Source organism: Manacus vitellinus, unplaced genomic scaffold, assembly GCF_001715985.3.
Source record: "Manacus vitellinus isolate BGI_N305 unplaced genomic scaffold, ASM171598v3 scaffold_4_pilon, whole genome shotgun sequence".
Classification (NCBI taxonomy): Eukaryota; Metazoa; Chordata; class Aves; order Passeriformes; family Pipridae; genus Manacus; species Manacus vitellinus.
In genome coordinates this window covers 37,755,175-37,771,549 of record NW_021940604.1, presented here as the reverse complement: position 1 = coordinate 37,771,549, position 16,375 = coordinate 37,755,175, and the positions used below count along the sequence as shown (strand labels likewise).

At 39.0% G+C, this 16,375-nt stretch overlaps 1 protein-coding gene across 1 annotated transcript in view; it reads left to right on the top strand.

The window, feature by feature from the left end:
• Positions 1-16,375, top strand: part of KCNQ5 (potassium voltage-gated channel subfamily Q member 5) — a 103,090-nt gene that overhangs the window by 36,921 nt on the left and 49,794 nt on the right. The window lies entirely within an intron of this gene.

Genomic DNA, 16,375 nt, shown 5'->3' with positions numbered 1-16,375 from the left:
ATTCAGCAGCCTGTGTTTGTTGATCTTACACTGGTGTCACTACCATGTTAATCTGAGTAGAGGAGCTCCTACCATGAATCAGGCAACCTGAACGAAGTGCGTGTAGTGACTTTTCTTTCCCCAGTGGGGAGCTATGGGCAGTGTCACATTTCATCTTCATAAGGCTTGTAGGTCAAGGTTTTAATTAGAGGGCTAAGCTTTTATTGCATCAGTTTTCTAGGCTAGTGAAATTATTTTTCATTGAAAAAAACCTAATTGAAATCAAAATAATGCATGGGAACAAACCAGGTCCCTTTTCCTGAAGGACTTTGTATTCACCTGGGTCTTTTTACCATCAAAATTAGAAGCTCTTCCTCTCCCAAACATGCAGAATAGCCAAAAATAAAGTTTCTGGTTTCTGGGTAAAATTTGGATAAATTCTTTCTCTGGGAGATTTGGAACTGGACGATTACAGTGTCTCAGCCCCACTGAAGATATCCAAACATCAATAAATAATTTTTAATTGCACCAGAAAGAGATGCTGATTTACCCTGACACCTGCTGTTAATTGTAGTCATCTGCTATGTGAGAAATTTTTATTTTGAGACAATTCCAGTAATACAAATCAGAAGCAATCCACAGCAGAATAGATGAAGTAGATTAGAGCACTGCAATGTGAAGAACAAAGGACAGATTTGTGACAGAAAGATTGTTAAAAGGCAGAGGCATTTTATTAAAAAGAATTTACTTGTAATATTAGAATTCCTTTATTATAAGTTATTAAAGATATTTTCCCAAGCATGAAGTAATTATGTCCATTTCAAACCAGACTGATATAACTCAGTATCTGGACTGAAATGTTTAGTGATTGCTAATTCAGTCCACTTTTGTTAGGAAAGTGTCCTGAAGTCAAATGTCACAGTCAAATTATATAGAAATAATGAGGTCCCCTGTCCATTCTCTTCCAGATTCTGTAAATTAGTTATGCAGTCTTTCAAATTATTATTGATCTCTCATATTTGAATCTCAGAAAATACATTGGAGTATAATAATAACAACAACAACAATAGCAATAACAACAATAACATGATATTAAATATTATAGATCGTATTTTGTAATATAATGTGTATAATAGAACTTCCAGTGCAGTTTATGAGCAGTGACTTGGAAATGTACAGTAAGGAGGGAAGGAACTGACAGACCAAGAAGCAGTTAACATTTTCTGGTTTTAGTCTTGGTATGTTCAGTTTTGCTTTCATTTTTTAGGGGCTGGCTTTAAGCTTGTTGCTACTAGATGTGCACAGAATATGAAGATGCTTACAGAAATACCTTTCTTTTCATTGTCTGTCTTTATTTGATTTGAGATGCTCATATCCTGCCTTACTATGCTGAAGTCCCATCATATACATAGACGAGATAGTTGCTCAGATTTCCATAAATATGTGTAAATTCACTGATCTAAAATGAAGTAGCTGTTAATATAAACACTGGTGTGGAAGTTAGAGGTAGACAGGATTGTGCCAAATCCACTTATCTGCCTACCTCATCTTATGGATTGTCCAAACTGGTAAAATGGTTTGTTTTTCAAATTTTATCATTCTTAGCATCTAAAAAATTACATTTTTAATGAAGTGAATAACATGTCAGAACCTAATTGATACAGAAGAAAATACTCAGCTTTCTTGGCTTCTTTCAGATACTGTGCTGCAGATCAGCTGCATCAGTGTGTGACATCCGTTGTAACTCCCATCTCAGATCATTGTCAGCTCTTTCCTATAGATCCTCTGTGAGAAGAATTGCTGCTTTGCTGGCTATACAAATTCTGCTTTTGCAGCAGTGAATTATACTCTCTTCATTTAGGAACATATTTGTCCAAAGTAGCATCTTATTAGACTAGGTGTTTACTGTTTTGGGCTTTTGCACCTGCCCTTGGTGTACATGCAGCCTCTCACAGGACTGTGATATCCCTAGGTTGTAGTACTGCTTTATTTCAAAAGCTACTTTCAGTACATCTTATATTTTACTAACATGCCTATAATTACTCAGGGGTGCTTTGTCAGCATGTTAACATGAATTTCACTGTTAATGCCTCAGCATGGTACATCAGATAAGTGTCAGTCTGACTATTTGAGCCATGATTAACTACTCTTGCAGGTGTTGGTAAATCAAAGTGTGCTTTCTCTCTGACAAGCTTCACTCTTGTCAGCCCAAATGAAGACATTTGAAGAGGTCTAAGTGGAGTTATTGTCTTGGCATATACTGCAGGAATCTTTCAAAAATTGTTTGAAAGCTCAATGCAACCAGAGGAAACAGTGAGAAATGATAGAGTAGAATAAAATGAAGGGAAGGGAAGGGAAGGGAAGGGAAGGGAAGGAGAAGGGAAGGGAGGAAGGGAAGGGAGGAAGGAAGGGAGGGAAGGGAAGGAAGGGAAGGGAAGGGAGGGGAAGGGAAAGGGAAGCGGAAGAGGAAGGGAGGGAAGGGAAGGGAAGGAAGGAAGGGAAAGGGAAAGGGAGGGAAAGGGAAGGGAAGGAAGGGAAGGGAAGGGAAGGGAAGGAAAGGGTAAGGGAAGGGAAGGGAAGGGAAGGAAGGAAGGGAAGGGAAGGGAAGGGAGGGAGGGAAGGAAGGGAAGGGAAGGGAAGGGAAGGGAAGGAGGAAGGGCAAGGGAAGGAAGGGAAGGGAAAGGGAAGGGAAGGGAAGGAAGGAAGGGAAGGGAAACGGGAAGCAGGAAGGGAAAGGGAAGGGAGGGAAAGGAGGAAAAGGAAGGGAAGGGTATTTCAGTTGGAAATTACCTACAATGATCATCTAGTCCAATTGCCTGATCAATTCAAGGCTGACCAAATGTAAAAGCATGTTGTTAGGATATTGTCCAAGACATTGACGTCATGAGGCATTCAACCCACTTTTCTAGGGAAACCAAATACAAAAAAAAAAAAAAAAGAAAAAGAAAAAAAGAAACAAACAAAAAACCAAAAAAAAAAAAAAAAATAAAAAAAAAACACAAACGAAAGAAATAAAAACGTAGAACAAGAAAAAAACAAAAATTGTTCCCATGCTTGACCACTCTCTCTGTAAATAAATGCTTCCTAATGTCCTGTTTCTAGACATCTCTAGATATTGTATTGTAGGCAACTATATAATTCAAGTTTTTCTGTTATAATTACAGTTTTACTCGTTCTTGTGCACAGATAATTTTGTTTCAGTTTCATTAACCCTGTAGCACACAAGTAGGCAACATGCTGCTATTTTATATTTGCAGTGTGCCTTTCCATCTCATTGCTTCTTTTAGTTTATAATTATTACTCTTATGAGTGTTGAATGTTGTGACTTTAATGCTCTCTATACTGAAGACTAGTTTACTTCTGTTCAGGTCACCTCTGTGTGAGTGAGGTCTCTAGGAAAAGGGTCATAGGTGCAGTTGGTTAAAAAAAGTAGTTTCATTTTTCTTGGCCATATTGTCATTTAGAAACACAGACATTTTAGAGATAGTGTTTGTTTCTTCACATACACTTTCCTGCTATCTGTTCATCCATAATTTGTTACATTCAATATAATCAAACTGATTGCCAGGTGTCTTAATCCAGCCTTGCCACTCTCTTATTAGTAATCACAAAGCTTGAAGAAATGCAGTTTCCATAGATGTTTTCATTCTTTTACATCCCTTCAGAGAAATACGTGTTACCACTAGCACTGTTAAAATGACTGATAGGTATAGTCCAGTGGAAATTGCAGGAAATCTGTTTTTATAATCGTGCCTCAAATGGTTACACTCCAACTGTACTTGTGTACAAGACAGAAAATACAGTTTTCTAATCCCTCCCTTTTAGAGCTGCTATGTTAAATACAGCAATTGGGAAGGATTTGACGATGTAAGAGTGTTGTTACCCTATGTAACACAGTTTAAATATTTACATCTCAAGGTTAATATGGCTAAGTAGAAATATTTGCATATATCTAGATGGCTAATTGGGCATGTTCTGCACATTTTAATTTCCTCTCTTACCGTTCCTAACACTTAACCACTGGGCTCCCATAACCTGTTCTCTCCTATGAAAGAAAACTTACATTTTTTACCTTTAAGCTTGTGCTGATAGCTCTCAAAATTGAGTCATTTTCCATTCTGCTGATAGATGATATTGCTGTCAGTAACAGATCTAAGGAAAGTGACCACCAGATCCATTTTACATCAACCTATGTGAGCTCCTAAATGGTGTAAATGCCTATTTTATTCTGGCCTAAACCATCCTTGATGCAGAAAGAGGAGCTGCATTCCCTTTCTTCCAGTCTTGTGCCGTCTAGTCCCAATGCATGTGTGTGACCATCTGGGGAGCAGCCACGGCAAAGGCTGAGCCACTTCAGTTCTGGGGCTCCCCTTTGCCAGCCCAGCCTATGCGAGAGACCCCCATGCTGGGGGGGTCTTGACTGCTTCATTTCAGATGAAAATGTAACTAGGTATAGTGGAGAGTTGTCATGCAGAATGGCGTAATTTACTGTATCTAAGATCTCATTTTGGGATTGGCCTTGTTGGGTTTGTGAGAGTGCTACCAGATTATGGTTTTTTCCCTCTCTGGGAAGTGCTGAACAGAGCTTCTATTTCTTTCTTCACATCTCCCATGCCAGGAAGTCTCAAGGGTGGCTGCAAGATGCCCCACAGTAATGTTCTCCAAATCCCATAAATCTTCTTGCTGGAACAGTAGTCCCTCTTTGGGTACTCACCCAAAAACTGCTGGTGGGATAACAACCAAAGGTAAAGAGTGGCAGGAAATCTCTGGTTCTGTATTTCACCTGAGTAAACCCTCTAGTTACAGAAACAGAGTCCCAGGAGGTTCACATTGACTGTGCTGACATCCAAAATAGGTGTGTAGATTAGGAATGCAAGTTCTGGTTTTAGGCAGCAGGGAAAGGAATATGCCTCTGGAAGGCGGCTCAGAAAACTGAAGGTAGGAGCTCTTCTCTATCAGCTGACACTGATGACTTTCATCCATGTTCCTACCTTCAACATCTGCATTAGATAACTCAGCTAGATACTGGATACCTCCTGTTTTCCCTCCACCCCATGAATTTGAGAGCAGATTATTAGTACTATCTCTTCCCTCTCCATCTACAAACAAGCTTTTCTTCTCCCTCAGAGACATGCTTTTTCTCTCCTGCTCATTTCAGCATCTTTACTTCTCAGTTTCTGCCCTTCCACTTCCACCCTCACACCGTGGATTTTTCTGTTCTCACGTTTTTTGGCCTTTCCACTCCCACAGCACTGCATCACCTTCACTTTATGCACAATCCGGAAATGCATTAGATGGACACTTCCAGACCTCCTTCCCCTTGCCTCTCCCTGAGATTTTAGAGTATGATTGAGAAGGCCATGAAAGGACAGAGTCCTGCCTGTAGATTCCTCCCTTTGCAGCTGCAAGGAACCAACACACTGCTTCCATGATGAGTTGAATCATGTAGAAGTCCTGTTTGGTATCTTTCTACATGCTGATTAGTGCCAGATACCCCTAACAAAGGAATTAATACCCATAGTCCAAATGACAAATCACATAATATTTTTGTTTGGACATTAGGTAATCAGTGGCTGATTCACACAGGAATTTGGATCCCCCTGAAAAATCTAATTCCAGCAATTCAGGGAAAAAGATGCAAACTTGTCTTTAATTTTCCCTGGTTATTCCTTTATATCCTGTAGCAATGAATTTTACAAGTCAATTGCATCTTGTATGTCTTTTGATCTCACTTTTATAAGGAAGGCATCCAACAGACCGTATTATCTTCCACTAGTTTGCATACCTCTATCTATCATCTCATATTTGTCTTCTGACTAACCACTCCTAAATTATTCAGCCTTTTCTCCAAACACAAGTCTTGCCATGCTGCAGTTATTTTGTTTCTTGCTGATAATGTTGTGGTTTTCTTACAGCCTGATCTAATGAGCCTCTTTACTCATCAGGTGTGTATGTGTCTGGCTATCCATCCTGCTACCTTTCCCTCTAGAAATCTTCAGATGTTTTTCCCTCCACCACAATAGCCTTTTTCACTAAGGTCTACTGTCACCCAGGAAAAAGCCTCAGACATAGTAGAGTGACTAGCAAAGCTTGTTTTCCCAGAGCCTTCAAGGCACAAAACAGCTACTGGGCAGAATAAGTGAAGATTTATGGGAAGGATCTGTGTGTGTTACTTGTGATTTGTTTCTTTGGTTGGACACAAATTGGGTTGGGGAACACCGGGTCAAAGATAAAATTTTAAATGTTTCTGTCAGACTGTCTTAAAGCCAAATAAAACTCCTACTGAATAAACAGTGCTTTATTCCTTCTGGCAGGTACATATTAATATTAAAGATCAATTATTGGAAAAGATTAATAAAGTATAAATCCATGAAAGGCTTGCAATTGAACTTAATCTTAGTTTGCAGGAGGCCCTTAGATTTTTAACATTTATTGAGCCAGCTGTTAATAACATAAAGATGTTTGCTGAGGACTTATTCAGTCCATAGAAAGATTGTGTACTCAACAGGGCCATGAACTATAATTGCTACAGAACTACAAAGACAGGTGAAATGTTCCCATTAATGTTGTTATTCTTATCTAGACTAAATAAAAAATTGTAACCATAGCTACAGTTTCAAATTCAGTATTTGTTGAGCTATTGTGATTCTCAGCCTATAGAGAAATATTTTTGGCTATCTAAAACAGAAAGTAAAATGGCATTATGTTCATATATTTGTCCTCTTGGCCTGAAAGTATGATACTTTTACACAGGGACAGGGTGTATATACTTTTAGTACATTGACATAGTAGTGAGTAACATTGGTTGATCCATTCTTAGGGATGAAATTAGGATCTCATTATAAAACTTGATTAAAAAATAACAAAACAAAAAATCTGACTCATCTTCCTTGGTCCACAATTTAATTAGGAAATATTTAGTTTTCACAACTAAAAAATATCCCGTATTGACTTTTTTAAAATATTGTTTGTTCTGTTTCAAAAATTGTTTGGAGCGCTAAGTTGAATTTTGTTGTATTTGATTAGTTTTTGTAATAAGTATCATTGACTTACTTAGAGTTTTTTTCTTTGCCAGAAAAGTTGGTGAGCAGCTTTTCTAAGTATTTGGTTATATAAAATTAACATCTGTCCTAGAAGGAAATTGTATGTATTTCCAGGAGGTTACTTTCATTTCACATTAAAATAGTTTGCTTACTCAAATGATTCCAATATCATTGCAAATGAAAACAACAAAGGGAGAAAAGAGTTCAAGGTAATTCATCTCTTTTTCTCTCTTCACTGGGGCATTGCTCAATTGATGATAAAAGAAATCCAATCTATGCACAGATCAGTTTTAGTGGACCCCTTAGAATGGAAAGCAGTGACTAACATTGCCATTTTCCATTGTTAGAAGAAAAAAAAAATCAATAGAGTAGAAGTAGTAGCCTCTGGATTTTTTTTTAATTCCACTTTAGTGCCTAAACACTATTACATATTTTTGTAGAACTTCTTTTCTTTTATGTGACACTGCCATACATTACTATCTTCCTTTTTTTCCACAGCAATAAAAGTCAATTTTCACACTCATCTGTGTTTATCTCTGTGAATTGTCTTGATACAAAAAAGTAGCTCACTTTCCTACTTCTAAAAATACCAGGTTGTTTTGCATCTTGGAAAAAAATTAAAAAGGAAGTAAAATCACCAACTTGTTTTGCCTGTAATGACAATTAAGATGATTTCCATCCAGACGGTGTTATATATCTGAAAACACAAAGACCTTTTCGCTAGAGTGACAACAACATCTGCAAAAATCAAATATCATCATCCATCCCAAGAATTTCCTGAAGATATCTGCCAAGTTCTTTTACTAGTAGGTGATGATTAATCATAACCTGTCTGGCATCTGAGTAGAGAGATCCAATCCCTGACCAGAAAGAAAAGCTATATTCAGACATAGCTGAAAGCAAACTTTAGCAAGATCCTGAGCACCATTATTTTTAAAAAATGCAAAACTCAGATGAGTTGCAAATGAGAAGCAAATCTCATGTTGCTTTGGAGTTTGTTATTGTTGATGGTGGTGTTCAGGTTTTTTTTCTCTCCGTAAAATTAAGGCTTTATTGCTGTAAGTCTGCTCAGCTTCTTGTGGGAGGTGCAGAACTCTGCTTTCCTGCCTCTCCCAAATTGCGTTAGAGATTTTCAGGTGATATAGTGCAATGGATGCTATTAAACTGAGTTTTAGTGGTGTTTTTTTTTTTTAGTAAGCAGACAATAATGCTTGAGTATATTATATTTCAGAGGGTGAATTCAGGTGACCTAGCAAAAGGCTGTATGTCTCCAGAGTAGTCTTTAAAAATCCAGTTTGCAGATTTTGGCAGTCTTGCACATACTGAATTTTACTTTGCTGATAAATAATTCTGTTTCTTCCAACTGGGTAATTTGCAAAACATGACAATACACATCATCTTTCTAAATATGGTAATATCATTTACTTCTCTGTTCAGAGATGTAATTATAGGTAAAAATATTGAAAATTCATGGTTTCTGGGGTAAATATTTATGCAAGGTCACTGGCAGTTCAGCCCATATTTGACCAAATTCTTCTGCCATAGCTATGTGAAATATCTCACTGATTTCATAGCAAGGGGACTATTCACAGAGAAAAGGAACCACCACCTGATAAAAACATTATGGTTGCTTCTTCAAATTAATAGTTCTAGTATATTCTAATCACAGTTTTTATTCTTTACCCTCCTGAACCGGTAAAGGGAAGTAGTTAATCCCTTGTTTGAGGCTAAAAGCAGGTTTTCAGCCAGTCATGATGAAATTACCTTTTCTGTTCTATGACCTTTCTCAAGGAACAAGTGCTTAAGGAATAAGGACACAATTACTTCCTTCTCTGAATACCCCTCTACTAGGGTATTCAGAAGCCTTAAAAGTCTGTGAATATCTTTTCTTCTTTTTTATTTCAGCTAGGCCACAGGAGCATAAAATACACCAATGCCCAATATATTTCTAGGCTGTGCAAAAAGGCTGTGTTCCTACAGTCAAGTTTGTATAAACAGACTATTTCTTTTAGGAATCCAAAAAAGAATGACCTTATTTTCTCGTACTGATATATGGCCAGAGTCAGGAGTCAGGCTTTACCTTAAACTGCTTAAAATATCCAATTTATATCAGTTTATGACAGAGCCCATTGAATATATTTTTCTTATCATGTTTCTGTAGTGTGATGTGCTCAAATGCAGTGCTCTGGAATGTGTGTTGTGCTACCTTTGTGCTGTAGTGTCTGATTAAAATTCAAAGTACCTTTCTACATTGATTAGATGATATCCTTCAGTCCTGGCCAGCTAGACAAATTGAAGAGAGTTCTGAGAGTAGCAATAAACATGATGAAGCTACAGGAAGGACTGATATACAAAGAGATATTAGAAAAACTACAATGCTGGTCATAACTTCCTTCCACCACTCACACCTCTTAGTGACACAAATAGAAAGTTCTTAGTTGTTTCTATGTAGTGGTTGTTGTAAACCTCAATTAAAACTTATTTAAACTCCTTATCGAGTGTGCCACAGGCATGATCTGTGCCATGGTAAGCAGACGGAGCCAATGTGAAAGCAGGGTTGGTGCTCTTAGTGAATTATGGAGCCCAGTGTCTCTGTAACACCACAGAATCATAGTGTTGGGGTTTTTTTCCAAGAGTAACTTTGAAATTGTAGGTAATGAACTGTCCTCAGAACTACTCATAAGAAATGACCACTACAAGCTGTGTCTTTTCTCTAGATCATAGATAATAACTATAACCCAAAATTAGACTTAGAAGGACAGCTTAAAGGTAGCTTAAATTTGGTCATACACTTGCCAGTTAATTTCCTTTGTGATTTAATATAGCTGCAGGCTAGATAACACAAACTCTTGAGATTTTCTGTTTATTTCTGCAGTTTTGGGAGCAGATGTGCCCTACCCATGTTCTAATTTGTTGTCTCTCTGTACTGCTCTGTAGCCAGAGCAGACACAGTAATTGACAGTCATTGAGGTTTTTGGCCTATTCCACTATTCTTAACAGTAGTGTGTGAACTCTGAGCATTTTCTGTGAAATTATAGCAAACACTATTCTGATGCAATAGTGATGATCCAAAAATGATTAAATATTGTTCATTTCTCTATTCAGATAAAATCAAAGAAAAAAATTCACAAGATTCATTTAACCTGTATTGTCTCAAAGTAGCATTTTTATTTAGAAGGATCTTCCAACACATTAGCATTAAATGCAGGCAACAAGAAAAACTCCTACTAACATATTCTTACTTTAAAGATTATGAAAAAGAGAAAGATAATGAAGGTTTGTGTATTAGTTTGAGCATGTACGTGAGCTTAGAGCAGGTGAGAGATTGTCATCAATTACATTTCCTAATATCACAGGATCATAGAATGGCTTGGGTTGGAAGGGACATTAAAGATCATCTAGTTCCAACCCCATTGCCATGTGCACCTCGCACTAGACCAGGTTGCTCAAAGCCCCATCCAATCTGGCTTTGAACACATCTGGGAATGGGGTATCCACAACTTCTCTGGGCAATCTGTGCCAGCGCCTTACCACCCTCACAGTAAAGAATTTCTTCTTAGTATCTAGTCTAAATGAATTAGAGGACTGGGCAATCACCAACCATATGAAGTTCAACAAGGGGAAGGGTCGGATTCTGCACCCAGAATGGGGCAACCCTGGATGTATGTCCAGACTAGGGAATGAGATGCTGGAAAGCAGTGCCATGGAAAGGGACCTGGGAGTCCTGGTTGATGGCAAGTTGAATCTGAGTCAGCAGTGCCCTGGCAGCCAGGAGGGCCAACTGTGTCCTGGGGGGCAAAGCATCACTAGCTGGTCACAGGAAGGGATTGTCCTGCTCTGCACTGGGGTGGCCTCACCTTGAATACTGTATGCAGTTTTGGGCACCACAATATAAGACAGAGATATTAAGCTATTAATAGAAAGATATTAAGAAAGTGTTGTGACCTACGCCAGAAAGGGGTGTCACAACAACCTGAGGTAACCCAGGTTCTTCTTAATGAATGACTTGGAGTGGATTAGAGTGAAAACCACACTGAATAATCAGTGTTTGAAGACACATATTTGTAAGGATTATTTTAGAACAATTTTTGTTTCAAAGGTAAACAGGTATGTTGCCATTTTGGGTGTCATCATCTACATCTGTCATCTATAGCAATATGGTATAAAGATAACCTTTAAGGAAAATGCATAAGGGAGAGAAAGGGAAAGACAGAATAAGGGTAAAGGAGAGTAAGGGTAAGGATAAGGGTGGAAAAATGTATGTAGTCACCTCCCACGGGGTCCAGCAATGAAACTTGGTAGTTGCAGCTTCCATGTGTATTAGTCGAAGTGATGGTCTTGATCCGTTGAGGGTGAGGGAGGGAAGCTCACACACTCAAAGAAGTTGTGAGTTGTTATATACTTCCAGCTCAGGTGGCAACGCCTTGTACCTCCTCGGGGTGGGGAGTTTTACCATGGATAGTGTCATGGGTCATGCCACAAGCCTCCAACGTCTCCTGGGAATGTGCAGAGTTCCTGTGAGGGGCATGGTAAAAGGATTTTTCTGGCCTTTCAGGATTGGTGGGGGGGATGGGCTTTGACCCTCCAACGTCTCTGACAACTGAGGCCAGACGTGCAGAGTTCATGTGAAGGGCATGGCAAAAAAGGCTCTTCCTGCCTTTTCAGGACTCAACCCCTCAGCAGCACTGGCAGGGGCCCCACTGGGTGAGCAGCCGCTCCTTCCCAGCCTGCAAAATTCCCCTGGTGATCCTAGAATGTGTAAATCATTAACCGTTTCAGTTTCTGAAAGAAAGATATTAAGGTATTAGAGAATGTCCAAAGGAAGACAATGAAGATGGTGAAGGACCTTGAGGGGAAGCCATATGAGGAGCAGCTGAGGTCACTTTGTCTGTTTACTCTAGAGAAGAGGAGACTGAGGGGAGACCTCATTGCAGTCTACAACTTCCTTATGAGGGGAAGAGGAGGGACAGGCACTGAACTCTCTTCTCTGTGGTGACCAATGACAGGACCTGAGGGAATGGCCTGAAGTTGTGTCAGAGGAGGTTTAGGTTGGATATTAGAAAAAGGTTCTTCACCCAGAGGGTGGTTGGGCACTGGAACAGGCTCCCCAGGGAAGTGGTCACAGCACCAAGTCTAACAGAGTTCAAGAAATATTTGGGTGATACTCTCAGACACATGGTGTGACTCTTGGAGATGGTCCTGTGCAGGCACAGGAGTTGGACTCGGTGGTCTTTGTGGGTCCCTTCCAACTCAGCATATTCCGTGATTCTGTAAATTGATACTTGTTTAGTTTAAGGCCATTCCCCCTTGTTCTGTCATTACATGCCCTTGTAAGAAGTCATCCTGACACGCTTTCTGTAATTTTAGAGATTGTTCTGATGGCACATGAAGGCTTTGAGATGTTTCACGACATCCGAATAAAGCTTTTGTGTTCTCTGTTTACTTGTATAACTGGGTCCATTTGCATGATACCTTTGAATACTGTAAAATCTCACAACATCCCAAAAGTTCATAGTAGGAAAATTGCATTGGAAAAGTAATCAGAAGTAAAACAATCTCTTATGAGGATTTGTGATGCTTCCTTTTCTACGATTATCGATCTCTCAGTCACAGAGTTGCCATTAGAAGTGCTTATAGCTTAGAATGCCAACTACGCCTCCATCGGTAACACAAACAATCCAGAATTTCTGATTAAGGTTGATCAGACTAGGGCAGCTCAACACTAGCTTTCCTCTGTGAAGTAGAGAACTCAGGCTGACAAATCTTGCATAAATTATTCAAGTTTTGGGTAGTTACATTACTGGGGTTCAGTTACTTGTCTTTACCTATATGTACTTTTTTAGTGAGATTGGACAATGTATAAGTGTAATCTGTTGCACACATGAGTTCTGGGTTCATCTTTTTTTTATATTTCATGAGGGGATCCTGTTGTTAACATGGTTGTTGACTAAAAAAGCCTTTTTAAGTTACTATTCACAAAACTTTCATAATCTCAGGATTTCTGGAGTGTTACTAGGTGAAAGGTCTGAAGTCAAAGAATTAATGGTTTGAAATTTAATTTGAAATGAAGTGTTTGAAAGTCAACATTGCAGAAGATACTGAGAGGATCTGAAATCTCAGACTGGATTTAACAAGAGAGGATGTTATCTACAAGGATAAAAATATGAGAGATATTTCAAAAGAGTGAATAAAATCATCATCATGGCTGAAGATGTTTAAGGCTTTGGAAGATCATACATAAGATATTAGCTTCGAAAAAGAAAAAAGGGGTAAATGTGCATCAGAAACCTCTGTCTTACAATAAGTAATCACTGAGAAGTTTGGAATTATATAGCCCGTTACTCATTCTCACATCCAAAATTTCTCTGGTGTTTTACAGAAAGATACAGAGTGAAAATTGAGGCCCCATTAAATTAATTGAAATGTTACTGTTTAATTCTACCTGTTTTCCCACTTTTACCACTAAAAGGTAAAGAGGAAAATATCAATAAACTTTGGTAAAGCCTTCTTAAAATACAGAAATACCATGGAGGTTTTAGATAAATTCATATGGAATATAAAAGAAAGTTCAGAATAGTATTTTACTTCCTTGCTTTAAAAGAGGGCAAATGCCACCTGAGGCATACTATATAAAAATGTGGCAGGGAGAAAAGCATAAAGTACTTAACTTTTCTTTTTTTCAGGGCTATGTTTAGATAAGAAAATCAAGAAAGTTTTACATACTCAGAAGTGACTTTCAGCTGTTACAAACTTTTCTTTGGACTTTGATTCCATTCCAAGAAGTGTTTATTTTGATTTATCTTACACCTGTTCCTAACAACTTAAACTCCACTGAAATAATGTGCCTACCTGCCTTCCCTGCTTCCTAGGGAAACACAGCCAGGGAAAGCTGACTTAGGTGATAGACACCCTCTTTCCTTCCCTGTTCAAAGCCTGAGGAGTTAGGGATGGGTTTTGGTGGGGGTTGGAACTGTGAAAAGTTGAAGATGATGAGAGGGCAAGGTATGAAAAACCTCCAGCAGCCAGGGCAGGTTCTCTTCCCTTCAGCTGTTTTTCAAATAAATTCCAGTGCATTTTCTCCTCCCCTTTTTCCTCAGCCTTTCCTCCCTTTAGGGAGAGTCTCATCTCTACCCTATGGACAGGAGGGTATACACAAGTAGACAAATTCTTTGGACCAATGCTTTTGAAAGGCAAAAGAGAGCTATGCTGCTGTTGGTTTCTTTGTCTCTCATGGCCAGAGGGGACTCGAGACCCTTAGTGGGGCAGAGGGCTCCCAGCAGTGAAGGGTAGATACTGTGTACTGCTGGCAAGACTGAATTAATTTGAATTTTTTGAAGTGGGGGACCTCCATAAAACTATTTTATAAAGAAAACTGTCAGAGCTCCTAGAATAAGTAGGAGTAAGGGCAGGTGCACGTTACTGACTTTTTTAAAAAAATGTCCCGTTGAAATTAGTTCATGGTAGCCAAAACCCCCAGTAAGCACTTTAATAATTTCTGTACCGAATTCATAATTCATAATATTTGGGTGACATTTTTTTTTTAAGTTCTAAGAATGATTTGCAGGAATGCATGCTGCTTTACTAGTGGTCTCTGATTTGCTGCTAGCCAGTCAACACTAAATAAAAATGAATGTTACATTGCTGCTCCACTTGGACCTGCATGGGACAAGTCAAGATCACCCTGCCATCATGTTCATCACCAGGGACACTGCTTCTTCTGCACAGTTCGTACTGTTCAAGACATTCCAGCACACTCTATGTGAGCCTTGGATACAAATAAACACAACTAAATATAGAAGTTTGCTTTTAGGTGGGTATGTGTGGGCTAAGTATACTTCCAGTATAGTCAATTGAGATCTAAGGCTTAGTTGAGCAGAGTACATAGAGGTGTCCCCTGTTACATGATATTCCGTGCTCTCCAGTGACTTCTCTTGAAGAGTACAGCTTTCCCAGGTCCAAGAGCATAGCTGACAGATCTAGGAGATGTCTCAGATACCTTAAGGCATATCAAATGGCACTGGACAAATAAATTTGGGCAGCAGAATCAAGCCTTTTTTGTACCAAGCCTAGAGCATGAGGCAGCTGAATAGACAGCAGGAGCCCTCCTGAGGATTAGCTGCACCTCTCTCAATTGACACAATTACCTTGTGCTGCATGGGAAGTTTAAACACCTGCTTCACATGTAGACACCTAAATTCAAGTGTCTTCATGTGGAGTTCAATCCCATCCCATCAATTTTTCTGATCTCCATTAGAATTTGTGATGTCTAACTTTTCCTTGTCAGTTTTCCTATTTCTGAATTCTCACCAAGACCTTCTGCATCTGGTTGCTGTGCTCTTGAGACTCGTGCTGTGCAGAAACACTCCAGGATACTTTATCCATTTCTGGCTCTTCTTGATCTCTGAACTTGTTGGATTTACATCTAGAAGCAAATCCAGTGGTTTTGGTAGCCAATTTTATAGTAGCCACCTAGGATTCACCTATGTAGTAGCCAAAGGTATTTTAAAATGTCGGAGTTTAAGACAGGCAGAAGGTCAGTCTAGCCCAACACAGTATGTGCAAGTGACACCAGGCAACAGTGAACAGTCAGGGAACATTACACAAGCAGGGCAAATATACAGTGATATTTCTCTGCAAGCGTCTCTCAGCTTCCAACAACCTCCTACTTGGAGACGTCCTGAACAAGAAGTGGGCTTTTGGTATTAATTAGCCCAGGATTAAATCTTCTCCCATGAGATTGTCCAACTGGCTTTAAACCTATATAAATTTCTAGCCCCTTGTGACAAAGATTTCCACAATTTAACAGAACAATCCTTAAACCACAGGTACAGGTTGTCTGTACCCTTGGCATTGTAATGAGAGCACAAAGCCATCCATAGGTGAGTTCAGAGAAACCCAATATGTTTGCAGGCAAGGAAAGGTATTTAGACCTCAATTTCCTTCAGTGGCTGAGCAAAATGAACAAAAGCTATTTCCTGCTGTACTAGGGCAGGCTAAGAGAACAGTCTCCTACCTGTAGGTACAGTCAATACCGTTCACCACTCACCTGTGGAGGTGAGGAGTTTCACTTACTAATTCTTGACTTATAGAAGCTGTGCTTGGGACAAGATGAGTGTTTATACCCAGTACAAAAGAAGTAAAACTCATATCAACAAGGACTTGCTTTCAGTTCTTCACTAGCAGAAATGGGTTTAGATTTTCCTTGCATAGAAACATACAACACAAAACCCTAAGATTAAAACCAGGTACTTCTTACAAAGGCTCTTTAAGCTTTTAAAGATGGTTAGGAAATTAATCTTGAGGTGAGGAAGTTACACAGCTTGTTCTATGTTTTCCCACTCCGTGCACACCAA